General features: G+C 37.4%; 1 protein-coding gene and 2 long non-coding RNA genes across 7 annotated transcripts in view; 2 read left to right on the top strand and 1 right to left on the bottom strand.

The window, feature by feature from the left end:
- Positions 1-25,306, top strand: part of LOC120744258 (phosphatidylinositol 3-kinase regulatory subunit gamma-like) — a 189,150-nt gene that overhangs the window by 94,863 nt on the left and 68,981 nt on the right. The gene's annotated exons all lie outside the window — the stretch shown is intronic.
- On the top strand, positions 3,701-6,292 carry LOC120744259. Its single transcript, XR_005698328.1, has 2 exons — positions 3,701-4,632; positions 4,791-6,292. It is a non-coding gene; the product is annotated as an uncharacterized LOC120744259 (long non-coding RNA).
- On the bottom strand, positions 15,296-15,868 carry LOC120744260. Its single transcript, XR_005698329.1, has 2 exons — positions 15,549-15,868; positions 15,296-15,518 (listed from the first exon to the last, which is right to left on the bottom strand). It is a non-coding gene; the product is annotated as an uncharacterized LOC120744260 (long non-coding RNA).

The raw sequence follows: 25,306 nt of genomic DNA, 5'->3' as shown, positions 1-25,306 counted from the left end.
TACAGTTTTATCCTTAGGCTCTATTAGAAGATTATCTTATAATGCCCATCATCCAGCACACTGCTCCCTGATTGAGTTGTTTTATGATGTATTCTGGAAGGAAGCTCACCCATGGTTAATGTCCATATTTTGCTGTAATTCAATTCAATTCAATTTTATTTATGTAGCGCCAAATCACAACAAAAGTCGCCTCAAGGCGCTTCATAGATACAGAGAAAAACCCAACAATCATATGACCTCCTATGAGCAAGCACTTTGGCAACAGTGGGAAGGAAAAACTCCCTTTTAACAGGAAGAAACCTCCGGCAGAACCAGGCTCAGGGAGGGGCGGCCATCTGCTGCGACCGGTTGGGGTGAGAGAAGGAAGACAGGATAAAAGACATGCTGTGGAAGAGAGACAGAGGTTAATAACAGATATGATTCAATGCAGAGAGGTCTATTAATACATAGTGAGTGAGAAAGGTGACTGGAAAGGAAAAACTCAATGCATCATGGGAATCCCCCGGCAGCCTAACTAAGGGAGGATTCAGGGTCACCTGGTCCAGCCCTAACTATATGCTTTAGCAAAAAGGAAAGTTTTAAGCCTAATCTTAAAAGTAGAGATAGTGTCTGTCTCCCGAATCCAAACTGGAAGCTGGTTCCACAGAAGAGGGGCCTGAAAACTGAAGGCTCTCCCTCCCATTCTACTTTTAAATACTCTAGGAACAACAAGTAGGCCTGCAGAGCGAGAGCGAAGTGCTCTAATAGGGTGATATGGTACTACAAGGTCATTCAGATAAGATGGGGCCTGATTATTTAAGACCTTGTATGTGAGGAGCAGGATTTTGAATTCAATTCTGGATTTAACAGGAAGCCAATGAAGGGAAGCCAAAACAGGAGAAATATGCTCTCTTTCTAGTCCCTGTCAGGACTCTTGCTGCAGCATTTTGGATTAGCTGAAGGCTTTTCAGCGAGTTTTTAGGACATCCTGATAATAATAAATTACAGTCGTCCAGCCTGGAAGTAATAAATGCATGAACTAGTTTTTCAGCGTCACTCTGAGACAGGATATTTCTAATTTTAGAGATGTTGCGCAAATGGAAGAACGCAGTCTTACATATTTGTTTAATATGTGCGTTGAAGGACATGTCCTGGTCAAAAATGACTCCAAGGTTCCTCACAGCGTTACTGGAGGCCAAGGTAATGCCATCCAGAGTAAGAATCTGCTTAGATACTATATTTCTAAGCTTTTCAGGGCCGAGTACAATAACCTCAGTTTTATCTGAATTAAGAAGCAAAAAGTTAGCGGCCATCCAGGTCTTTATGTCTTTAAGACATTCCTGCAGTTTAACTAATTGGTGTGTGTTATCTGGCTTCATGGACAGATAGAGCTGGGTGTCATCTGCATAGCAGTGAAAATGTATGCTATGTCTTCTAATGATGCTGCCTAAGGGAAGCATGTATAATGTAAACAGAATTGGTCCTAGCACTGAACCCTGTGGAACTCCATAATTAACCTCAGTGTGTGAAGAGGACTCTCCATTTACATGAACAAATTGGAGTCTATTAGATAGATATGATACAAACCACTGCAGTGCAGTACCTGTAATACCTACAGCATGTTCTAATCGCTCTAATAGGATATTATGGTCGACAGTATCGAACGCTGCACTAAGGTCTAGCAGGACAAGCACAGAGATGAGTCCACTGTCAGAGGCAATAAGAAGATCATTTGTAACCTTCACTAAAGCTGTTTCTGTGCTGTGCTGAGTTCTGAAACCTGACTGAAACTCTTCAAATAAACCATTCCTCTGCAGATGATCTGTGCTCATGTAAAGCTTGAATTAACATCAAATAGCCCCTGGCTACCATGTTTATCCCTTCATATGTAATTTTAAGGATCATAAGATCATGGAAATTACAGTTCCTGTCATGTACCACACTTCACTTACTCTGTTCACTTTCTTCTCTCTTTTTCCATTGTCTTGTAATAGTATGTTTCATTCCTGGTCTTGAAAAGAAAAAAAAATCAGGTGACTTTGCACAGTTTTGTAACCACTCGTCTTTTACAGTGTTTTGCACTCGTCCTCATAAACATGTTGGCTCATAGCTCATAGTGGTTCTTCCCTAGTGTTAACTTTTCTTTCTCAAAAAGATAACTTGGTAATACTAATGAGATACTTGTAACATCTTGTAATATGATATCACACTCATTTTTTTTCATTGTGTAAATTTGTGTTTCCATGTTAAATGCAAATAAAACTGAAAAAATTAATCAATGATGTTTTGTTACACATCAGAAACAATGGTCTTTTGTGATGTTTTTTTTTAATTTACTGGATCCACTGATTTATTAAATGAAGATTTAAGACTTAACATTTAACTTAATTTTTATTTACTGTTAATGTGACAAAGTGTTAGAAAGTATCCTCATTATCTTGCCACGAGATATCTTTAGGGTTTTATTTGCATTAAGTGCTAGGTTACATACACTACAATCCTTTCTTCATTAACAAATATTTGACGGTTTAGTGAGAAACAGTTTTATACAGTACAGTTAAACATACATATTACTAATGCAATGTCTAATTTAATGGTTTCCTAACTTTACTAATTAAATCATAACTACTAATGAAACTGGATGTTGTATTTATACAGTTAGTTGTACAGTTACTGTATGCTGATTCTCATGTAAGTTCTTCTGTTATTTGGGTAAATGCTTCGATTTTTAAAGATACTTTTCAATGTATCTTATTGTTTGGTTAAAAGAACTCCGACATCAAGGTACTCTACCCAGTAGAGACTAGGGGTGGGCAACTCCAGGCCTCGAGGGCCGGTGTCCTGCAGGTTTTAGATCTCACATTGGGTCAACACACCTGAATCACATGATTAGTTCGTTACCAGCCTCTGGAGAACTTCAGGACATGCTGAGGAGCTAATTTAGCCATTTAAATCAGCTGTGTTGGTTCAAGGACACATCTAAAACCTGCAGGGACACCGGCCCTCGAGGCCTGGAGTTGCCCACCCTTGCAGTAGAGAATTAAAGAGTAATATGGAAGACCCCTAAAAATGTTCAAGAATTAGCAGTAATTGTATGACACAGTTTATGGTCAAATTATTTTATTCTTCTCGTAATCCATCAATAATGCATTGGACTTCTGACCTAAAGTTCTAATGATGCACATAACTACATGGTAAAATAAAAATGAAACATCTGATTCTCCCATGTAGCAATTAAAAAAGGCTTGTTTTTATCTCAGCTGGGGGAGACGGCATGTGATTGCACTCACTCAGAGACATGTGCATGTGATGGACTGTGCCAGCTACCCTTCAAGCACGCATGTAGATTCTACCAGCTGTGTGTGACATATTTGCTGCGCTGAAGGGCAAATGTGATGTAAAGAATATGAGACGGGGATGGATGGGTGAGCTGAAGCCAGCCGTGAATACCAATGTGCTTCTTCTCATCTATGTCTCTGTCTGCCACCACCTGTACTACCACACTGTCTTTCGAGCTCTCTTTGTTCCCCTTCTGTTCTTTCTCGCTGACATCACCTGAAGCAGCCCGAGGCAGATTGAGCAACAGTGTTATCACTTCTCTAAAATACGATTCAAGCACTGATGGATCACTCTGTGTCAAATTAAGCTGGAAAAATACTTTCTGTAAAATAGCAGCTGAATGTCTAAACATTTTAACAGTTCTGTAGGGGTGGAGTGGGGGGGGGTAACAGTGCCATACATTGGTGGCTAAAAATCCAGGCATGCCAGACATTAAAGCTGCTCATCTGGTAACAACACGCTTCCACCTCTAATGAAAAAACTAAAGGTAGAGTACACCCGTCAGCAGTCAAATGATTTTATTTAAACATAAGAAAAGAAGGAACATGAAACTCACATGACTTTACTTCTGATGGTCATACTAAAATGTTTTGCCAAATTATGTTTTTGGGAAGATCGTTCAGCTTCAGATTTGCACAGGGTACAAATAAGGTCAAGGTTGTTTTTATTGTCCTTTCTTTTAAATACTATTAAGGAAAAATAAGACTTGGATAGAAGAAACAGAAAAAACTGCATTAAGACTTGTAATTGTCCAACAAATACTCTATAGTTTTCCCACACTGATAAATCCACTAGATATCTTATATGAATATTTTCACATAACCACTCGAGTCCTCTTAATTTTAAAATGTCACAGCCACCAACAGTTATAAGTTTGGCCAAAAAACCATAAATATGGAGCCATAGAGGTAGGTTGTATGCTTCGTTAACTATTTGTTTCAGCTAACTCATTAGCTAAGGCCATTGTTTCAATACTGCATATTTAATTTTAGTGTTAGCTAAGTTTGGCTAATGTTTTCTTCAGAGGTAGTGTAGTATACTTGCTTTCTACATGTCCAGCTTGACAGCAGATTTTATTCTTGAAAGTCTAGTTGCCTGTATACATTCTTCATGTTTCTTTATGTGTTTGTTTTTTTTATCAAATGGTATTGTTGGTAGACCTGCGCAGGGTGTACCCTGCGTCTCGCCCTATGGTAGCAGGGATAGCTACCCCCACCGCCTGCGACCCTGACAAGGATATGCTGAAGAGAATGAATGGATGGATGGTATTGTTTTACAGACCCAGGTTGCTGAATAACACATTTTTTTCTAAAAGTAAGTCTATAATTCCCAAATACTGGATACAATAAAAAAAAAATCCATATTTCAATATTCTGATAATAATCTCACTTTCCCTTAAGTAACCCAATACATAAGAGACAACTATGAGCAGTATATTGATTGTACTGTATTTATTCTTATGTCTTTAACAGGATTTCAGCAAAGAAATCATCATCACCAGTAGCACTATACTCACTCGGTCTTGAAGACCTTTGTCATCTATGTAAATGCAGCCTAAGTCCTTTGTCCTTTCTATGCTTCAGTCACACTCTGAGAGCAACTTGGAGTTAGTATTTTGCCCAAGAACATTTGGCATGCATACTGGAGCAGCCAGAGATCGAATCATATAGATGAAATTATACAAGCCTAAAACAACAGCGTGAGCAAGGAGTTCACGCACCACATGATCTGGAGCCCACAGTCCTGATCTCAGCATCACAGTCAGACTGGGAACTACAGAACAGCAGTAACAAATACTCTAGGTATTTGTTAGTAGGTGCTGTTTTAATGGTGGTCTCATGGAATTCATTGATTTATACAATTTCCACAACATCCACACTTACTTTCAAAAACATGTATTAACACAACCTTGAGGTTTTTTTCTCCATTTTTTCTGTTGTTTGTTTCTTAGTATTCCACACAGGACATTTTTTGGAGGTTGCTTTTTTAGCCTCGAGCACCTAGCCTGCTGTGGTTCATGTGGTTTACAGAGTAGGCGATGGTAGTAGTTATGGTAAGAAACTTTAACACCTAATCTGTTGTAAGGCACCATCCTAGCCTGCGGTGCGCCACTTGTTCAACCACACCAAAAGTTACAGAGTCCCATTATGACGCTCTATCAAACCCCTTATATCACTTGAAGGTCAAGGGCACTTTAAATGAAATCTGTGAAACCTGCCTGATATTATAAGGCCTGGGATGGATAAAAGTGGGAGAGAATGAGAAAGATTCATTTCTCTCATTGGCTCCCTATAAAGAAACAATCTCTACTTGTCCTTTTATGCTGGGAGGTTTATGGGTAACCAGGGAGTTGTAATTGGTGGCAGACAGCGCTTTAAGGCAGCAGAACCACAGGTGACGATAATCTGATGGATCTCATGGCACACATATAAAGCCACACATGTGTACTTGAGATTCACATGTACACAGCCAGACCATATGGCTTTATGTGCTTGTGGTGCCTTAGAGGGATTAAGTGTAACGACTTTTATATTGTCAGTGGAATGCTAAAAAAATATGTCTCTAATTGTCTTTGTCTCAGACAAAGTCTTACGCATTGGTGATAAAAAAAATGGAACATCGTCTCTAGGAACTGGTTTGTGCCAACATACAACACCAGTACAGCTTCGATCAGCTGTGTTTATCAAGCATTACATATACAAGTCTGTGGCACTTTTTAAAATTCTTCATTCTGCATTTTGTGGAGATTCAAACTAAATTCTGTCACAGATACAAATTTTGGTGACTGTCAAGTTAAATATGGACGTACGTTGAGCATGACACATGAAAGAAATGCAAACAGAGAACATAACATCACATTTGCAGGGTGATGATAAACATGAAAATCACTTGGGAAATCTGTTCTTTAACAGATAGATGACATGCAGATGTTAATATTTCTGTGATGATGTGTGTGAAGTTTCATTCAGACTGACCCGTGTGTGAAAAAAACATAAAGCATTTTAATCATTATACATTGTTATAGTGAAGCAGGGACACAGCAGATGTCATTATTTCTCCTAAAATTTTATTTTCCTTCACATGTATGTATTCTTATACAACTGGGTAAATACATAATTTTAAATATGAGAATTGTTTGTAATACATGGATGAAAATGCTTTGCAATGAGTGACAGCCTGAAGCGACCACCAAATGCTGTGCTTCTTATGTTTAGATGCTTTGTTAGGGGCATTACAGCCCAGTTGCTGTTTATTTGTGGTCTTTCTGCACTTAGGGTCTGAAAAGCATGCTCTGCTGGAGTGAGCTCACTGATTGATTTAACCACTGAAGAATATCCCATTTCTTTGCCTTGAGACTCTTGGGTTGCTTTTGCAGCTTGCTTTGGGTCATTATTCATTTGCACTGTGTATAGTATATTTGTATAGTCTTGTACACTTCCAACTTCATTCTGCTTCTTCTACCAGCAGTCACATCATCAGTAATCACACGTGGCCCAGTTCCACTTGGAGCCATACATGCCCGATAACACTGACTGAATGTTTTTGGCTAGATGATGCTTCAGAACTACTGCTGCACACTCTCCTCCCATTCTGGTACAAGTAAATCTTGGTTTTATCCATCCAAAGAATTTTAAATATTTTGTGCTTTAGTCTAATCAGGCTTTCCTGTTGTTAAATAGAATTAAAAAATTCTGTATTTACATCCATGAAGGTTTAGTTTGATTGTAGACCTTGACAATGAGCACCTGCCTCCCAGCCTGTTCTTGACATGATTAGATATTTTAAGAGTTTTTGTCCTTACCAGTTTAAACAATTCTATCCTCCATTTGAGTTGTATTTTTTGGCGTTTGGGTGTTGTTGCTGATATTGTTGATAACTTCTAACTGGGTTTTTTTGGCACTCGTATTCATATTTATAGAAAAAAGCTACATAAAATACAAATTTATTACTGCAAATCAACTTCTGTCTACTTCATTTGTCATTAAATAACAAATATACAACCCTCATCTTGTCACAAAACTGCTTGTCAGTCAGTCAACTGTCCAATTAATTTCAAGTGTCTGTATTAAAATGGTAATTCATGTAATTCCTAGTTAATGGAAACATTTGGTAAAATTAATTTTAAAAAGGTTCAAATTTGCATTTCAATCACATTCTGATTAATTTAAAATCTACTGTGGTAGTGTACGGTGGCAAAACTGTAATTCGGGAGGAATTTGGCAAAGATTATGGTTTTGGACAAATGCAGGAATTGTCAGGTTAGGGCTGTGTGCAGGCAGGAGTGGTGGTATGGAGGACCCAAAGTGTAGACGCTCAGAGGCAAGAGTGTACTTCAAAACAGCTTTAATGCTAAACTCAAAAAGTAACAAAACTGAGACTCCAAAATAAACTTACACGGACAGACCGGACAGACCGCAAGATGAGGGTAAATCGCAACACGGACACAGAGAAACACAGGGCTAAAATACACAGAGGGAGCAATCAGGGAATGGGTAACAGGAGGGAAACACAGCTGGGGCAAATCAGGCCTAACGAGACAAAGGAAGCAAAACCAGACGCATTGACTTTCAAAGTAAAACAGGAAACACAGAGATGCGAACTTGACAAGGGGATACAGCTGACAGGGGAGACAGAGCAACTAGAGAACACAGAGACATAAACCATGAGACAGAACTCTAACAAAGAAACCAAAGACTAGAAATGATAAATAATATAATAAACTCAAAAACCCTGGGTCAACCACCCAGGCATCCTAACAGGAATTCTGATAATAAACAAGTATTATGTATGACTGAAAAAAAATCTTGTGCTATTGGACCTCAGAATAGAAATGTAAAGAAAGACATCAGCTTTGACACAGTACCATTGTTGAAGATGTCCTTTTTCAACAAAATACAGCCTTTTAAAGTAGCAACCCCTTTACAAATACACTGGACTTGTGCCGCATGCATTGTGCTGCATTCCTGTTTATTAAAGCATATTTGCAGATAAATAGGGTTTTTGTTTATCTCCATGTATTCATTTGAAGCAAAGTCCTCCACAATTTCGAGATCCCTCTATATTTCCCCTGCAGTGTTATTGCCGCTTTTAAAAATAATCATGCAAGAGGGTAACTAATAATGTTTTGAACAGTATGTTTATCATTTGTCTGCCTTCATTATCCTTATTGGTCTGTGATTTAGTATTGATACATATGCTGACTCACTATTTTTGTGAATGTGTAAGTTGTCTTTGAACAATTCACCTTACCAACAGCGGCATTCTTTTACTTTATCTTTATATATTCATTATGCTGCAGTTTGTGATATGTTTCAGGTAGTTGACTAAGTTAACGTCTTTGCTGTTAAGTTTTTTCAAAAAGGTCTCAAAGACTTTAGAGTCAGACCTGTTACAGATCGTCAACTTTTCTTTATTATCAGGTGTGTTTCCAGAATCACTAAAAACTGCTGTAATCAAACCTATACTAAAAAAGGACAATCTTGACAAGACACAAATGAACAACTACAGGCCGATCTCAAATCTCCCATTTTTAAGTAAGATCATTGAAAAAGCAGTTTCTCAACAGCTCAATTACTTCTTAAAACAGAATAATTGCTACGATGCCTTCCAGTCAGGTTTTAGACAGAACCACAGCACTGAAACCGCTCTGACCAAAGTGTTTAATGACATATGTCTGAATACAGACAGTGGAAAAATGTCAGTCCTAGTTTTACTGGATCTCAGTGCAGCATTTGATACAGTTGACCACAACATATTACTCAAACGACTGGAGAACTGGACAGGTCTTTCAGGAACTGTACTAAACTGGTTCAAAACATACTTAGAAAACAGGAAATACTTTGTATCAATAGGTAACTTCACATCTGAGCAGACAAGTATCACATGTGGAGTTCCCCAAGGTTCCATCTTGGGACCCCTTCTGTTTAACATCTACATGCTCCCACTGGCACAGATTATAAAGAACAACAAAATAAACTATCACAGCTATGCAGATGACACACAAATATATATCACAATGTCACCAGGAGACCAAGGCCCTGTACAGGCTCTTGGTAAATGCACTGAGGAAATCAATGACTGGTTGTGCCACAATTTTCTCCAGCTAAACAAAAACAAAACTGAGGTAATAGTCTTTGGCGCCAAAGAAAAACGATTACAGGTCACCAGAGAACTTCAATCTATACATCTAAAAACCACAAACCAGGCGAGAAATTTGGGTGTAGTGATGGATGCAGACCTAAACTTAGAAAAACACATTAAGACAATAACAAAGTCAGCTTACTATCACCTCAAGAATATTTCAAGGATAAAAGATCTGATGTCTCAACAGGACCTGGAAAAACTAGTCCATGCATTCATCTTTAGTAGGCTTGATTACTGTAACAGCATCTTTACAGGTCTACCTAAAAAATCAGTCAGACAACTACAGCTCATTCAGAACTCTGCTGCTCGAGTCCTCACTAAGACCAAAAAAGTGGACCACATCAGTCCAGCTCTGAGGTCTTTACACTGGCTGCCTGTCCGTCAGAGGATAGACTTTAAAGTTCTGATGCTGGTCTATAAAGCTCTGAATGGTTTAGGACCAAAATACTTCAATGACCTCCTGACCCAGTATGAACCTTCCAGATCCCTCGGGTCATCTTTTATCAGTTCCCAGAGTCAGAACCAGACACGGAGAAGCTGCATTCAGCTTTTATGCTCCTTATATCTGGAACAAACTCCCAGAAAGCCTCAGATCAGCTGAAACACTCAGTTTATTTAAATCCAGGTTGAAGACTCACCTGTTCTCAGCTGCATTTGAATAAAGCACCAAATCCACACTTTTAAGCTTAAATTTCAAAACTTACATTTAACTACTGATTTTATCTACTGTTCTGATTTTATCTGTTTTGATTTTATATACTGTTTTGTTTTGTTTGTTTGTTTGTTAATTAGTTAGTTAGTTTATTTGCTTGTTTTAATCAATTTTAAATCAGGCTTTTTATTTGTTCTTGTTTCTAATGTCTCTGTAAAGCACTTTGAATCACCTTGTTGTTGAATTGTGCTATACAAATAAACTTGCCTTGCCTTGCCTTGCCTTGTACTTTGAGAGATAAGTGTTTCACCTTCTGCTGTGCCGTTTGATTTTTGTTTTGACAGTCTTATCTGTGGTATATCGCTGCTGTCAAGTGCAATGAAACTTCACACTGCATGGTGCAGAGAACAGCTGTTATTGGCATACGCAGGTATGTCGTTAGGTGCTCATTTACGGATCACTTGATTTGCTTTGCGCTACTAATATTAATTGAAAATGGTCTCAGTTATCACTTAAATGAAAGTGAATTAATTGTACTGACCTAAAATCAATGTCATTTAAAGGACATCTTAAAGAGACACATTTCTAGATCTAGAAAATCCACATGTTGTTCCCTTATTGATCACTTATTCACAGCATCATCGTGGTATGGAAGCTCTGTCAGTGAATAGTTTGAATTATTTAAAAAAGCAAAGGCTCTGTATCCCTTTAGCAAGATATACTAAGGAATAACGATTCCTTTTCTTACACCAGTTTGACTTCTTCCACAAAACACACCATTGCCATTTACACTACAAATACAAAAGGCTCTGATAACATTCAGGTTACCGTGCGTGCAGGGTATAGCAGTGTACAGTGGTCAGTTTGCAGATTGTGTCCAACTTATTACCCCTATACTCCTCCAGTGCCCTTGGAAAAATAGTCTCTAATGTCACATTCCAGAGCCAGGGTTTGTCAGTTCTGAGCTGAAAGAGGATCTGATCCCACTACAGATACAAAGTTCTAAAATAAGGAAAATGGAATCTTACTTTCACGTGATTATTCAGAACTGTGTTTTTGTTGCTGAAGAAATTCATCAAGAATCGTCAAGAATTGACTCCTGGCATTTACAACAAACAAAGGTAAAAGAAGTTTTGTTGTGAATCTGCACGGCAGCCTCAACTTTTTAGTGGAACTTCGGTTCTTGCAAGTGAGATAAAAAGTGGGTAGCTTAAAAGTCACAGCTAAGATGGAGGAAATGCAGCATGTAATGCATGTAATGCATCATTAACTCAAGTCATAATACCAGGATTTGTGTACATGTGTGCATGTGATAGAGAAAGGTTCTGTCAAGTACTGTATGATGGGTGCGATGGAGTGTTTTTCTGTGATAATGCTGTGAATTTGTTTTCAGTTGCAGAGCTGAGAGTCTGTAAATCTTCACTGTTTTCTGTTTATGTCTTCAGTTTTTCTGCGGCACAATTTTTTTTTACATCATTTGTTAGAAACAAAAGCTATATGGGAACTAGGACAAATTTCTATTTCAATTCCATTCTGAATGCGTCTCTGTTAAAATGTTTAAATCTGCTGAAATGCATCGTCCTGCTGTAACATGGTCAGTGTTTGTATCCAGCAGGCTGCTCTGACCTCATTGTTGGCATTGACTCAGACCCTGCAGCTAATGACAGATGTCCTCTATTTCGCCTCTTTTTGTCTTTCTGTTTCTGTTTCTTTTCTTTCTTCATCCAACTTGCTTTCTTTTATTTTCTATCGCTCTCTTTGTCCTCCTACCTGATTTTTTGCACACTTCAGCATCTTCAGTCAAATGTAAATGCAAATCTTCTATCCATTCCTCCTGTCACTCTCATTCCTTCTTGTCATGTGAGGATGAATGATGGCTCAAATGAGACTCAATCAGGCATTCAATGAAAGGCTCACCTTTAATGAAAGGCAGTCAAAAAAAATCCAGAAAAGAAAAAAACAAACTACAACAACATATAAAACAACAGAATCTAACTCCCAGCAAAAACACAAAGAATAGAAGACGGCACTACAAAGAAATAAGGCAAACTGAGGCTTTCAATACATAGACACACTGAAGGCTCATGGGAAATGATACGGCTGGGGGAACTAAACACACCTGAACTAAAGGTAGGTAGCGAGACAAGGGAAGTAAAATAAATGACCCAGAACCATGAAACATCGTTTCATCTTTTCTGTAGCACTGTCAATTGTCAACTAAAACTAAAATTCTCAGAAGACCTGGATAAATGTGGCTATCCCAGCTGGACAAAGCTGAAAATCTGGAAAGGTGCCAGAAGACTGCTCCAGGTGATCCGGGAGAGAAGGACAAGCGCTGCCAGTGCAAAAACCTGTGATGATCTCTTATGTGTCAGGATTATCAGATCACCTGAGATGCATTTTTTTCAAAACACCGTATCTCTGGCTTTCAAACCCCAAAACAACACCTACTACACCACAAATTGGTCCATCCCAATGATTGGGTCTCCTGGCACAATCATAGTAATATAGTGTATGTGGTTAAGTGCCAAGAGAATCCTTGTGAATTATACATCATGGAAACCAAACAATGTTGTTAGGTCAGGATTCCACAGTCTAGTCATACCTGCAGGCCATTGTCCATTCATTCAGTGATGCGGATGTGTACATCCTGGACAGGGAGGAACATTAATGTGAACAGGGAGTCAAGGAGGATATTTATGAGAAAAGGAAACGACCATCTGTGAGCTGAGGAGGGGGCCTTAGAATATATATTTCACCAAATTACAATGCTGCAATTGCAACTGTCTGTGAATGGTACTCATGGCCAATAAAACCAACAAGATAAGCTCAAAACACAAAGCATATACATATAGTAGTGTGCTTAAAAACAAAACTACAGGAATTATCTATACAATTATACTCTGATCATCTTTGTGGAATTAAGAGGATGCAAATATGGTTTTCCTTGTCTGGAAGGTTGTTAATCAGTATTTACTTAGGTGAATAAAAACTAAGTAATATGCAAAAAAGGCAATGGCAAGAATCAGGCTGGTAATGGTTCCAATCCTGCCTGCTGGATAGCTTTGGAAAATATGAAAGAGGGTAAAAATCATTAGACTTAACTGTATTTTTACAGGTTTTACAGGTTTTACTGATAAAGACTTCCCCCATAGCCGTTCATACTACACTATATAATATGTTAAGTAATAAATCAACAATTAAATGAGAGAAACAATTAAAGACCAAAGTATTGAGCTGGTAAAGGCTTTAATAGAAATTGTTTTGCTTTTCTGACATGTGATCAGCACGTGTCATTACCTGGCATTCAGTCAGTTGTACTGCAACTTCTTTATTAAGCACCTGAGACAGGCTGATTTATCCAGGGCTCAACATTGCTTCCAAGGACCTCTGATTAAATTAGCTTCCCAATGAGCTCAGTGAGCACACTTTAATTCCAGACTAATTTCATTAGCTTCATTCTAGCTACCCGCTTCCCGACCTAAAGAAATTCCCACTGATGTCCACACAAACACACAGACATGCTTTTTAATAAAAGTTGCCCTTGCACGCTTTTATTAAAATAGTCAAAAAGTAGGAGAGGTTCCTGTCAACAGTATTGATTCTGTAGTGTTCTTCCTTGTATATATCCTTGAGGGTATAGCATTCTTGCTCTGACTGCTGACTTCAGGCTGTAGTTTGGGTCAACACTGAGCCCACTGTATTGAGAATTCAGGTGTAGGTGCAATATGTGAATCCTTCTATGCACAGAACAATGTGGGTAAAAAGGATATTAAATAAGTTGATTCTGCAAAACAAGAGTGAGTCAGTGATAGTATTTTTAAACTGATTTTATACAATGGATGTTCAGCTAAAAAAAAAAAAATAGATACAAATAATTACATGTTATGGTCCACATTTTTCAGCTAGCTAATGTTTTCGATATATTTGTATGGTATTATTAATATTTTGGCAAACTTCAAACTAAATCTAACATAAAAGACAAACACCTTCTGAATTTTGTTCAGATGGATGATATTTTGAATATATGCAGTGTTTCTTTTTGAACTAGAATGCTTTCTTCACACCAAAACTGCTGGATGTTGTTATATATCTTTTTTTCAGAAAGAAAAAAACTAATGCAAAGGTACCCTTCATTACCAAAGAGATCATTGTTCAAAGCAATAATAGGCAAAAAAGCATAATGTCGTTATGCTAAAAGGTTTTCATAGTTTTGGAGGTTTACACACAACAAGCAATTAATCTGTGGAAATAAATACTGCATGTAAAGTAGCTCAAGGCTGTTTACAGGCAGAGGGCTGCAGAATCGATTCTGCAGAAGACTTACTGACAAAATGAGAGATATAAGAACTGGTTTCTTCCAGTGAAATTGCAATGATGTTTGTTGCCAATGTTTGATACACACCACAAAGACAGAGCAACATTATTTTATTCCCTCTGACATTGTTTAAAATTAACATAACACAGTATTTATTTATGTATTTTGTGGCCTATTATAGTAGGGACTAAAGAAAAGAACATTTCAATTTTGACTTCCTGTCTTAAGGTACAACAAGGATTAGATAGAGGCCATTTGTAATGTTAATAAATTCTTGACCAGCCTATTCAAAAAAAAGTTTACACACCTGATAAGGATACTTTAAATGGGAAGCAACCAAATACAAGTAAAAGTAAGAATTTTAGACGTAGGTGAAAAGCATGAAAACTGGGGTACGTCCACTGTCCCCTCTATCCTATGCTTGACCCAAGCAACAACCAACCAAGCAACAACCTTCAGGGCTTAGAAATAACATAAGACTCAGTCCTTACAGAAGTTCATGTTTACAACCTGGTACAAAAATGGTACAGTTGTCTATGGATAGTTTCCCCCTTTATAAGAAGTATATGATGTTAGAATTAACTGGATAGTTTTGAGGCTTAAAGTTAACGGTGTTGGTGTCCTGACTGATAACACACTGTAGCCATTAGCTGACCTTTGCTAATGTGAGTTACTGAAATAGATCTCTCCATTGTTTTTGGTGCCTTTTGGAGTAAGTTAATGTCAAATGCAATCAATAATAATATGACTTACTGTGCAGTACAGGTTGTTCCAAATGTTTGGGCTACAGTTTTGATGAGTTAAATTCTAGCATTTAGAATATACACACTCATTGACGTGTCATATGGCAAATGGTCTCTCTCTCTCGTGAAGGATGGGTTTTTTGGTTTTGGGTTTTTTTTTTTGCTCTTCCAAATCTTAAATGCTCTTTTGTGGTTCAAAAAAAAAAAAAAGAATGCTAAATGCCAGAATGCTAAAGTTGAGGCTCCATAATGTGCCATCGAGAAACCAATGGAATTCTTAATGTGGCTTAAACTTTTTATTTATTTATTTATTTTATATATACAGTGTAAAGTTTAAATTCACCTTTCCTTTGGTATAAAACTACATACACACCTGTTTTATGTTTTATGGCTACATCTAGGGTCATACATACATTTAGATAGACACCTACCAAAGTACTCCAAACTGTGGTCATTTGTGCCAAAGTAAATGTCATAAGGACTACATCGTGTAACAGAAAAATACACAAATGGCAGTGACCCAAGGTCATATCTTTTGCAGAAAAGGGGTTTCTTTTTGGCTGACAACAGAACCTGTAGTAAATCTGTCAAAAACTCTGAGTGTATGACACGTCTCCAGGTCATCTGATAATACAATTAAATGTGTGCCTATTGGTTTAAAAGTAACAAAAGGACAACTGCCAAAGAGGCTTTTGAATATCAGGAAAAGGTCTAAAGTTTTTAGCCAAGCCACAACTTTTGCATGTCAATAACAGTGAGGTTGATGAGGTCACTACTCAAAGAAAGCTAAGTTTCTTTCTTCCACTCTTTCAGACGAGCTGTAAAGATTCACAGGGTCATCGTTCTAGTTTCAGTGTTCAGACAGCATTTCTGTATTATTTAAACCTGGTACCCAAACTGTATCTGTATTCATTATTCAGAAAGAGGAGTGAAGGCATAAAAAGATGAGTGTGAATGTGAAGCAGGTCTCACTTTAGGACATGAGCACCAGGGCTCCTCCCAGGCCAAAACTTTGCTCTCTTGTCTTGGCATTTGCTTTGTTGACTCTTTCAGCATCAATATCCGCTATTGAATTGTACTTGAGTCAAAAGTTGAAGAACTTTTCTATTGATTCAAGATGAGCAGTGAATGAGCCAGCTGCAGCTGAGTCTCTGAGGTTGTCTGCTTTCATCTCAGAGATCAGCAGTGAAACTGTTTAATAAGTGATGAAGCAGCTGCTGGCTGTGGCTAGGTCTCCTTATAGAAATAAGCATCTTCATTTGTAGATGCACAGCAAGGTGTTCATTAGGGCAGAACTTTTTGAATACATGTGTACATCTCAGCAAGTTTTTGTTAAATCTTGAGATCAGCAGAAGTGGCCTTTACTTTAGGGACCAAAAATATGTAACAATGTGGTGAATGCATTAAGTGAAATGGAATGCCAGAGGCTTAAAATAAGATGAGACGACATGCAATTTTTCACCATATGATTAAAATGGCAGGTTTTGTGTTGGTAATGAAGCAGAAATGCTAGCTGTCTTACTGAGGCATTGACTCTCAGGAGACAGTGAATCTGTCAATGAGGATACTCGCTGTTGATCGCAGACTGGCTCACATGACTATTTATTAGGATTCGGGACTTTGAAAACAAAAGTCAAACTATGTATCCTGACTTTTTCTTTTTAACCAAATGGAGCAAAGCCTGAAATCTTCTTTGGGCGGGAAGCTCATACCTCTCCTCACATCCTGTTTCATGCACATCCTCTGAATTAGTTTAAGTTGCAGAATTCTCCATCTCTCCCTCATCAGTGCAGTTGCTCTTTTATCTCCATTCACAACCTCAGCATCCACCTGTAGGCTTAGGGTGGATGTTTATGCATCCCTCTTCAATGCATATGTTTAAGATATCCGCAGGGAGCGATTCAATATTCTGCTTCCACCATAAATGTTTTCAAATGTGAGCTGTCTGAGTCATCCAGTGTACAAAAACCTTCTTACACAGAGATATTATGACTAACAACCAAGTAAAACCTGTTACATCATATGTTGTGGAATGTTTAATGTTTGGATAGTATGTATATTTATGTTTACCAGCAGTCTTCACTGCATTTATTAGCACATGCAGCATATTTTGGGACGTCATCAACACTTGTAAATCAGTGGAACATTTTGAAACCCCCTGGCAGGAATATGCGTCATGTAATTTATGTACACCTGGACCATTCATGAAAAAACTCAGAAGTACTGTTACAGTCCATGAATTTTACAATCTTTGATAGCATATTGGATCGGAACACTTGTACTGTATCTTACTTGAAAAGGTAATCCTATACTGACATTGTTACCTGCTATTCTGGTGCAGGGTGATAGTGCTGGAAAATAGCAGAGATGAGGACCAAATTAAAAATGTTGACAATAATAATAATGTGACAAAACAATAAATTAGAAACCAAGATTAACTGTGAAGATGACAGTGATAATGTTACATTGAAGATGATAATACAGTATGGTAATTGTGATGATGATGATGATGATGATGATGATGATTTAGTGGCTGTGGTGACACTGTTTATGATTTTGTTGTTCAAGGTGACAATGTTTATGAAGCTGACAATGCTGATAATAAAAGCTGTCATAATGACAATGATGACTATAATTACAACCATGCTGAAGGTGATGATTTTGAAAAAAACCAAAGATGATGGAGATGTGATAATGATTCCTCTAAATCTGATGGCAAAAGTGGTGCTTATGCCAGTTTAGAAAATGTTAATGATGATAATAACGAGGAAGGTACTCATGAGGAGCTTAGTGGTTGGCTATGTTTTTTCAGTTCTAAATGAATTATCATTTCTTGTCATAACTTACAGCAGTCCTGTGTTCAAATATGATTAATTACTCATAATGAGGACCAGGAGAGTGCAATTATGGAGTGATAAAATAAGAGCTTAGTTTTGATTAAAAAGGTTAATTATCATGACCTGCCTATGCCATGCTGTTTGTATGTGTGGGCTATTAAGTGCATATTTTCTTATTAGAGGTCTGCCACCACCTTTTCCTTAATGTCAATTATGTGACTGACTTTTTAAATGTCACTTAGAAATGTCATATCTAAGATCCAAACGGGACACAAAAAAAAAAGAAGAAAAAAAAAAGAAAAAAAAGAAATGTCATATCTTAAAATAATCAAATGAAGGCTCACCTGGCTCTGCTCTGTCCTTTATAATTAAAAAAAGCTGTGAAAAACAATCAAAAGCAGCAGTGTGTACTTCTCACTATAGCAAATTAGTTTTTTATTATTGTTATTTTATTATTTATTATATTACCTCAGTTTTAATGAAAAGCTAAAAACTAAAGACACATTATACCCGAAATGAGATACAACATCCAATATGCAATATGTACAAGGCAAAAATTCCAACTGCCACAACATCAGTAAGTAAGAATGTAATTCCAACAAAGATCAGAATCATCATGGATTCAAGTCTGGGATGTGACCTTCACCCAGGAAACTAAGGGTTGTGTACTGTGTGGGACTGGTTATTCTTTGATTACATTTAGAAAATTAATCTTCTTAGTTACTTTAGGTAAAGGCCATGTTTAGGGTTAAGCTACAGCCTTTCGCAACTTTACTTCCAACATTGTAGAAAGCTAAAATCCATCTATCCATCAATTTTCTTCTGCTTATCCAAAGTAGGGTCGTTGGCTGGAGCCTGACCTATCTGTCGGGGCAAGAGGTAGAGTACAATCTAGAAAGGTCACTAATAGATTGCAGGACTAACGCTGAGACAGAAAACCATTTCTGCACACATTCACATCTTCTGCCAATTATAAAAATAACCTTATTTATGTTTTACTATGTATTACTATGTTTTGGGGCAGTGGAAGTTAGAGTACCCAGAGAGTGAGAGTACCTGGTACCCAGGGAAAAAGTCCACATTGTACAGTGCACCCTATATGAAAAACTAAATGCACTAAATGCAATGTATACATGACTGTATACATATCTGCACAGTACATATAATTTTCTCTTTATGCTCTAAATGGAAAATACTCCGTATGTCTCTTTCCATCTATCTCTTCTTACCCCCGTCCTGTATGTTCCACCACTATACTAGTGATAAATAGTGACTACAGTGGCTAACCAGTGCTGCAAAAATCAAGTGCAAAATTTCAAAAATGTGGAATCACAACAATATCACAACAGATATTATGTTTAGTCTTCCTGGGAAAAGAATAAACTCTAATGATACACAGTGAAAAATTGGCCTGGATCTTAAAATATTAGGGTTTCTGTGAATCTGTTGAAAGTAAAGTCTTCGCAGACTGTTTACTGAAATCATGTGATTTCTACAAACAGGTATTTGCTCAAAGGAAAGTGGACTGCTTGCAGTTTAACAACATCATAAATGGCATCTGGCATCTCATATCTATTATTCTAAATGGATGCCCATTAATAGATATACACAGTAACTAAGAGAACACACAACAGATTCTAATGTGTGTGTACTGTATTGAGCCTAATGAATAAGCGATTTGCCATTTTGTATAATGCAGCATAATCTAATAACAAAAGCTTCTCTTATAACATTATTACGGCATTCAAGTGTTATGCTTTGTTGAACGTCATGAGGCAGGATTACTGTATCTGTCTGAAGTAGGAGGCGGCAGAAGAACCCACACGGGGTGACTGTAGCTCAGGAGGTAGAGCAGGTCATCTACTAATTGGAAGGCAGGTGGTTCAATCACTGGCTGTTCTAGTTGTCAGTCTGCAGGCCCAAGTATCCTTCGGCAAGATACTAAACCTCACATTGCTCTATGATGCTTCTATTGGAGTATAAATTTGTGTGACTGTTGGAAACCACTTAGTCATGAGGGAGGGAAAGTGTTTGAATGAGTGAATGAGGCATGTTGTATAAAGTGCTTTGAGTGCTCAATTACAGTCTCCATGTTTCTGAAAGTTTGTGTTTTTGTACTAATTAGCTGATTCGTTTGGCACTAATGAGCTTAAAGGAAAACATTTTGCACTCCTAAAGAATTTTTTAATGCAATTTGCATTTTTCTGCTGAGATCTAGGTGTGTGACAGCAAGTACCTCATAAAGTACTTAGAACCTACATAAGAGATATATAATAATTGTTGGATTTAGTAAAAGGCAAATGTTCTAGTAAGGTAAAATAACTCTGGACAAAGACTATGCATATGGATAAGCTATTCCATTAACCTTTTAACATTTACCAGCTCTCTACACACTGTATCTGGGTTATAATTAATAATTGACTAAAATTAATAATTAAACTAAAATTTGTATTTTATATCTTTCAGGTTAAGTTTCATATCTTAGGGTTTTAAAATTAGGCTTTTCTGTTAATAAACTTACTGGACGACTTCTGGTTTAGTGAACGTGGGGTGAAAACGGGTTTTCTCAGTCCCCTTGTTGATCTCACAGACACCTGCTTTACGCACTTCCTCTCTCAGCTCCTGATTTTTGGTGCAGTTTATTATTTATTTAGTTGATTATTTAAGAAAAATGGAAAATACCCCCTTAATACCAGACTTGGGGTGATTTCTCTGTGTCACCATCAACGTTGGTCAAGTTACTTGAAAAGAGTAATTAATTACTAATTACCGGTTACCTCACCAAAAAAAGTTACAGTTACTTTACTGATTACTTATTTTCAAAAGTAATTAGTTACCTTAATACTTAGTTACTTTGTTACTTTTTAAAAGCATGATACACAACCTGAATACGTAATAAAGCAATAGACCTTTTCAGCCCAATTCTATTTTTTCATTGCATCAAGCAAAAATTTAATTATATGCACCAGTCCTTGACGTGAAGAAAAGGGGGGTAAACTACATCGCAGACGGGATTTGTTCACAGCTGCATTTTGCAGTGTGTTTCTCTAAATATCCTCAACTGTAATAATCAAGAACACTTGATCAGATTTCAGCTCTGTGTTCAGGCTTGCTCAGCAACTAAATGTGTATGAACATTAAAGCTGATTTTTCATTTCACTTTTTTTTTTCTGAATGTGCTTGCACTGGGCCTTGGTAGTCTGTGCTGCTTATATCAATGAGCGAGAAGTACAGCTGCTTGACATGCAGAAGACAGTGCCATGCTCTGTGCAGCAGCTACAACTCAGATTATCGGTAATTGCAACCAGAAGAGCCAGAATGATTTTAAATTTTCATTTGCATGCAGTCCACATCTAAATGTTTCACCCCAATCACAGTGCTTTAATGTGTGGTCTGAAGCTGGAGGAATTTGATTTTAATAACTAAACAGCCTCATTGCACAAACAAACAAAATGAGTCTCAAATCAGTGTGGATCGTGAAATTAGGTGATGATCTTAACTATGTGCTGCAATCACTTAAACATAACCACATATTTCAAATTGGCTTATAAACCATCCCCATAAAAATAAATGCATATATTTTTGTTTTGAACATACAGTTGTTTAAAAAAAAGTTTCATGAACACTGATTTTAACTCATGCAATTGAGTCCTGCAGCTCTTTAGATGTTGTTCTGGGATCTTTTGTGAGCTCTTGGATGAGTCGTTGCTGCACTCTTGGGGTAATTTTGGTTGTCCGGCCACTCCTGGGATGGTTCACCACTGTTCTATGTTTTCACCATTTGTGGATGATAGCTCTCGCCTTGGTTCGCAGGTTTCCCACATCTTTAGGAAAGCCTTTAGAACCTTTTCCATACTGAGAGAAACTTTGTTTCTCATTTGTTCCTGAATTTTCTTTGAATCGTGGAATAATGTCTGGCTTTTGAGGATCTTTTGGTCTGCTTCATTTTGTTAAGTGATTCCTCGACTGAGAACAGGTGTAGCAGTAATCAGGCCTGGTTGTGACTAGAGGAATTGAACTTAGCTTTCAAAAAAATGTGATACACCACAGTTAATTTATGTTATCACCGGGGGGGCAATCACTTTTTCACATGGAGCCATGTAGGTTTGCATTTTTTCCCCCCTTAATAATAAACACCGGGTACTAGGGCTGCTCGATTATGGCAAAAATGATAATCACGATTATTTTCACTGAAATTGAGATCTCGATTATTTGACGATATTTATTTAACAATAACAATGTATTGAATAATGACTTTAAAGATTGTCAAAAATAATATAAAATAGTCTGCAAATACTGATAACAGTGCAAATGTTTGCAATATAAAAAATAAATGAAAAATGTAAACATCTATGTTTAGTGAACTTTGCAGTGTTGCTCTGTGGTGCAGCTACGACACTGTAGCAAAGTTTACACACTATGTCTACTTGATCCACGTCTGACTCTGCGAACCCATAATGTTTCCACACCACTGAAGTTTTTTTTACCTCTGTTTTCAACCAACGGCAGTCACTCTCCTCTCCAAATAACTTCTGCTTAGCTTTCCGAGCTTCCCTCGGGTCCTCTTAATTGTTGTGACACGTGTTCGAAATGCAGAGAGGTGCGCTCGATTTGCCACACGGAGCAGCACGAGGGAGGGGCTAATAATCGGCTCAGTCATTTTTAATGATCGTTGAAAGCCCAGATCGTAATCGAGATTCAAATTTGATTAATTGAGCAGCCCTACCGGGTACTTTCTTACAGTTAGTGCGGTTAGGTTATTGATTATTCTAAATTATGTGTGAGTGTAGGTTTGAATGATTACCCATTGACTCAGAATTGGATGGATGGATGGATAAATATTATAAAAGGAAAAAGTTTAAGTTCCAACACATTTGAAACCTATTCTCCTCCATAGAAGTTTGGCAGCTAAGTAACTCTGCAAGGCTTGCATAATTAACTGAACCATATCAGTCTTTTTAAATGAGTTGTATGGGAAAGTAGGATATTTTTTTGGTGGATAACTACCTGGAAAAGATTATATAAAATTAGGGTAAACTAGTAAACTGTCTGTCTTATTCTAAGATGTCTAACCAAAACCACATGAGTCATACATGACTGTCAAACTTTGGTCTTTGTTAATTCAGTATTCTGGTTTTCTGAGGGAACAGTTACAATCCGAATGTTTGCCTTACTTTATTTGTGTCATGATGTCAGGTTTTGGACCCAGCATTTTCAGTTTGGAACTTTCACTTCTGTTATTCTCTGTTTGACTCGATTTGTTGTAGTTTCAGTTTCAGTTTTGAGTTTATCTGATATTATACTTTTGCTTAGATTGTGTTTCCATTAGTATTTGATATATCTAGTTTTTCCATAGATTACCAATGTGTGTTTTCTCTCTGTTCTTAATATCATGATTATCTAGTTGATGTGCTTGACTTTTGTTGATTTGTATTAATTCCTTTATGTCACCATTCCGTGTTTTGCTGCTTCCTGATTTATTTTGTTAGTCTTTTCCCTGTGTTTGTTGTTTAGTTTTGTTTCCATCTCTCCCGGTGTGTTCCATCTCCCTGATTACCTCATGTGTGTATTTTTAAGCAATCAGTTTTCTTTTATTCTATGCCAGTGTGATCACGCTGTATAATCCTGGTTGGTTTGTTTAATTCAGTTTTCTCTGTCATCTCGAACACGATCATTTATCAGAATAACCATTTTGTTTAACTTCAATATGTAGTTAACATCGTTTAAACAAATAACAACCAAAACAATAAAATTAAATTCATAAAATTAACTATAGTAACTTGCTATGCTGTAGTCAAAGTTTTAAAACATTTTCATTATACAGTATTGGTCCAACTGTGTGTGAATGTTGCCTTTGTGAGCACTGGCGGCACTATGGGTCACAACCAATGGAAGTACCAGTTCTGTAACACATGTCCAACCCCTCTTCACTCAGGCCAGCAGGCAAAAAAGATCCTTTCAAAGAAGCAGCATTGTTGATGTCAGACTCTTTCAGGCTGCCCTCTGGCTGACACCCACACACCAGCATGTCCCCTTTCATCCTGTAACCATGAATATGCAAGATTTGTATTATTTATTGAGTGGAATTGTTCATGAACCTGATTCTTTTCCTTCCCTGCTTTATGTCTTTCTTTGTCTCTTTTGTAAAAAGGAAATCTGCCAGTACAGTTTTTCCCACACGCAAACGCATTACTGCATTGGGAAACCCGGCTTTTTTTCCCATCAGGATCATGAGGTCCGATGCTGATCTATGATTATCCCCAAAGATTGTCTTCTTCTTCTGTGAATCCATTTCCCCTGGAATTTTCACCTGTAAAAAAATGTGGATTAATTGTCATTTTCTGTCAGGTAGTCACACTGTCATGATGTTCTGATGGCAAAGGCAAAAAAAAACATTCCCTTTTTGAGTGTGGTCGGGTTGTTGAACTGCATAAGCAGGGTCTCTCGCAGTGTTGAGGTGAGATGCAGTAAGACAGTTCTGCTGCCCTCAGTTGAATGTATGGCTATTCAACCTATGCAGCGAGCTAAAGATAAGAGGAGATGGTTCCAGGAACGACAGGACGCATCGCTTTGCCTTTGTGTCTTTTTGTCTTTTAATTTGTAAGACTGTGAACATACAGTAAATGAATACGTAAGCATCAGTATCGACATATTTTGTAAACAAAAACAGAAGTTAGCAACATAGCTTTCCTTGTGCTTTACATTCACCATAAACATCTTTCCTTATACGTTCAAATACCCTTTTAAGTAACAGGAAAGTAACAAATCTTACAGAAAATAAAGCTACACCTTGATTACTTACAGATTATGGCTGAACAAACTCCCCAACAATGTAAACTGGACTTAAAATTGTGCAGCTTGTTTTCTGCTCCAGGCATTTTCTCACACTGCCTGCGTGATCTTTTCCTGCTACTTACAACACATCACCAAAGGGGGCAGTTAGTGCACACAAAATAACTAAAGAAGAAGCCACAAACTGAATCAGAATCAGAATACTTTATTAATCCCGAAGGAAATTAGGGTTACAGCAGGCAGCACGCTAATGGCGCATGCGCACTTAAAAAGGAACCTTCTGACCAAACTAAACACAAACAACACATTGGGAAGACATGTCAGAAAGGTAGGCTGATAGGAAAAAAAACCAACGAAAATACATAACATAAGATGAGAGGAGGAGAAAAAACCTCCACCCAGACTGAGCTCCTAGTGGGAGAACAGTTTGATAACAGAAAAAAACACCTCAGCACAAAAAGCACATGACTATCAATAAACCATGAAACACAAGACAAGCAAC

Source organism: Simochromis diagramma, unplaced genomic scaffold, assembly GCF_900408965.1.
Source record: "Simochromis diagramma unplaced genomic scaffold, fSimDia1.1 OVJJ01000557.1, whole genome shotgun sequence".
NCBI classification, from domain to species: domain Eukaryota; kingdom Metazoa; phylum Chordata; class Actinopteri; order Cichliformes; family Cichlidae; genus Simochromis; species Simochromis diagramma.
The sequence above is the reverse complement of the archived record's forward strand: the minus strand, read 5'-3'. Positions and strand labels throughout refer to the sequence as shown.